Raw genomic sequence first — 3,763 nt, 5'->3', positions numbered from 1 at the left:
TTGTTATTGTTATGTGCTGTGGAGTCGGTTCCAACTCATAGCGACCCTGTACATGGTTTCTGAGGCTGTAAATGTTTACGGGAGCAGAAAGCCTCCTCTTTCTCCCACAGAACAGCTGGTAGTTTTGAACTGCTGACCTTGAGGTTAACAGCTCGATTCATAATAATTTGGCTGAAATGTGAGTCTTGGGAGTGAGTTCTGTTCCAGACCTAGGTTCATAGTTTTAGGGGTTCCACCAGTCTTTACCTGACCAGTAAGCCTGATAATTTTATATGATTTTAAGTTTTGTTTCACATTTTTCTCCTATTCTATCCAGCCCTTATTATGTGATCCCTTTCAGAGAAATTTGTAGTGGTAGCCAGGCACCATTTAATTATTTTGTTTTCGGGGTCATAGAAACTGATATTCACATGGTCCATTAGACCCCTGGACTAATTGTTTCCATTCATCCTCAATTTTCTTCTCTCTTCTTTACTCTAGACAAGAAGAGACTGATGATTATATATTAGATGGCCACTCAGAAGCTTTTAAGATCTCAGTCACTACTCACCAAAATAGATGTAAAATACTGTCTTTGTGAACTGCCTTATGCCAACTAACCTTAGTACAGTTTTAAATAATAATGATTAATCTGTGAAAAACCTCATAACACTAGTGAACCTAGAGATCCTTATACTGAGTGAAATTGTTGTTGTTGCTATTAAGTGTTTTTGAGTTGGTTCTGACTCATACGGATCCTGTATAGGGCTTCTGAGGAGCCGCTATAAGCACTAGACCATAAGCTTGGTTTGAAATGCAAGGTTGAGTGTGAACTGCAACCTTGCAATTCAAACCAACCTTATGGTCTAGTGCTTATACTACAGTGCCGCAATCAGTCACAAATAGACAAATATTATATGAGACTACTATTGTAAAAAATCAAGAAAAGGTTTAACACTAAAATAAACATTATTTGATGGTTATCAGGTTGGGAGGGGGAGGGAGGATAAATATTGGATAGAGGGTAGACACTTGTCATCTTGGATGAAGGGGAAGGCAATATAAAACAAGAGGGAAGATGACAAAAAATGATGGAGGTATGGGTAAGCCATTGGGTAGAGTGTAAGATGTATAAAGTAACAGTATAAGGTATAGACATTATAAGGTAAATACACAGTCTTGTGATAATGATGATCTATGATCAGCATCATGGATAGGGATATAGGCTGAATGTATATGTGTAGGGAAGAGTGGTCATATACCTAATATATATATATGTGTGTGTGTGTGTGTGTGTGTGTTAAAGGATATTTGTACATAGAATTTACCTTCGCTGGGAACATAGTTGGTGGAACATGCAGAGGGCAAGTTATTAAAGCATCTTATACATAAACAAACACTTTAAGCAAATGAGTTGCTAAACCTGAGTACTCAGGGCAATCCACATTTCTAAGACGCATTCAGGTTTTACTTCTTCCATAGCATATTTTTTCCTTCTGGACGTCCATGTTATATTCAATAATTTTCACCAACACCACAATTCTAAGGCATTCATTCTTCTTTGGTCTTCTTTACTCATTGCCCAGTTTTTGCAATTATATGAGGCAATTGAAAATACCATGATTTAGGGCAGGTGTGTCTCTTAGTCTTCAAAGTGACATCTTTTTCTTTAGCACTATAAAGAAGTCATTTGTAGAAGATTTGCCCAATGGAATAGGTCATTGGATTTCTTGCCTGCTGCTTCCATGGGCATTTATTGTGAATAATCATTGACAATTTCAATCTTTTCTCTGTTTATCATTATGTTGCTTATTGGTCCAGTTGTAAGGATTTTTGTTTTCTTTATTTAGAGATGTAATATAAGAAGTTAATGAGTCTTTCTCCATTCTTAATGTCCCATCTTCAATATATAGTTTAGCTTCTTGGATTGTTTGTTTACCATACAGATTCAATTATACAGTGAAAGGATACAACCCTTTCATACACTTTTCCTGATTTTAAACCGTGCAATATCCCCTTGTTTTATTCAAACAGTATCTTCAATATGATGGGGTGTTCTGGAATATTCATTGTTCACAGTATTATCTGTTATAATCCACACAATGTAATGGCTTTGCATAGTCAATAAAAGACAGGTAAATATCTTTTTGGCATTCATTGCTTTCAGCCAGGATCCATTTGAATTCTACAATGATTAGCAATCACTATGAATTGGATCACAACAGAGTGTCCTGGACAGGGCAAGAAAAAAATGTAGAATACGAAATTAAAATCACAATGAAGGCGAGGTTTACTAGTCTGACAAAGATTGAAAGAAACTCCAAGACTATAAATCTAAGTGTGGTAAAGCACAGGACAGCAAAGTCAGTTTGAAACACCAGGTTCAAACTCACCAGCCACTCCTTGGAAACACTATACAGATTAGCTGTGAGTTGGAAAAGACTCATCAGCACATAACATGATAACAACACATACCTTCTTAACTGGAATAAGTCATTCCCTGAGAACACATTTCAGCCAAACCACTGCTGTTGTTGTTTTTGCTAGGTGCCATCAAGTCTGTAGTGACTCATAGTGACCCTGTGCACAATAGAACAAAACAGTGCTGGGCCCTGCACCAATCTTACAATTGTAGCTACGCCTGAACCCATTACTGTTATAATCCATATAATTGGGAGTCTTCCTCTTTTTCTCCTGCCCTCCACTTTACCAACTATGATAACCTTCTCCTAAGGACCGGTTCCTCCTGATAATATGTCTGAAGTATAAGAGACGAAGTCTGGCCATCCTGTCTTCCAATGAGTATTGGAAGCTGTACTTCTTCCAACATAGATCTGTTTGTTCTTTTGGCAGTCTATGGTACTTTAAATATTCTTTTCCAACACCATAACTCAAATAAATTTTTATAAGATCTTCCTTATAATTGTCCAAGTTTCACATGCGTATGAGGTTATTGAAAATATCATGGCTTGGGTCAGGTGCACTAAAGTCCTCAAACTGACATCTTTGCGTTTCAATAAGTTAAAGGATCTTGTTCAGCAGATTTGCCTAATGCAATACATCATTTGATTTATGGACTGTTGCTTCCATGAGTGTTTATGGTTGATTTGAGCAAAATGAAGTCTTTTACAACTTCATTTATATTGATGTTCTTTATTGGTATTTTAAATCCTCAATGCTTTCAGTAAGCAAGGTTGGATCATCTACATATTGCATGTTGTTAATGAGTCTTCCTCCAATCCTGATGTCATGTTTTTCTTCATACAATCCAGCTTCTTGACTAATTTGCTCATTGTACAGATTGAATGAAGTCCCCATGTGGCACTGTGGATTAATGTTATGAACTGTGAAGTCGGTTTGAACCGCAAAGTCATTAGTTCAAGCTCACCAGTCACTCCTCAGAAACCTTATACAGGGTTGCTAGGGATCAGCACTTAACAACAACAGCAACACATTGAATAAATGTAGTGAAAGAATATAACACTGACACACAACTTTCCTAATTTTAAACCATTAGGTAATCCCTGGTTCAGTTTGAACAACTGCCTCTTGGTCAATGTACAGGCATCTCATGAGCACAATTAATTGTTACAGAATATTCATATTTTGCAATGCTGGCCATAGCTTGTCATGATCCACACAATTGAAAACCTTTGAGTAAGGTAAACATCTTTCTGGTATTCTCTGCTTTTAGCCAATATTCATGTGACGTGAGCAATGATATCCGTCATTCCTCGTTCCCTTCTGAATCTGACTTGAACCTCTGGAAGTTCCTTGTCAACAT

The sequence above is a fragment of the Chrysochloris asiatica genome, unplaced genomic scaffold (genome assembly GCF_000296735.1).
Source record: "Chrysochloris asiatica unplaced genomic scaffold, ChrAsi1.0 scaffold00004, whole genome shotgun sequence".
Lineage (NCBI taxonomy): Eukaryota > Metazoa > Chordata > Mammalia > Afrosoricida > Chrysochloridae > Chrysochloris > Chrysochloris asiatica.
This window is presented reverse-complemented; position numbering follows the sequence as displayed.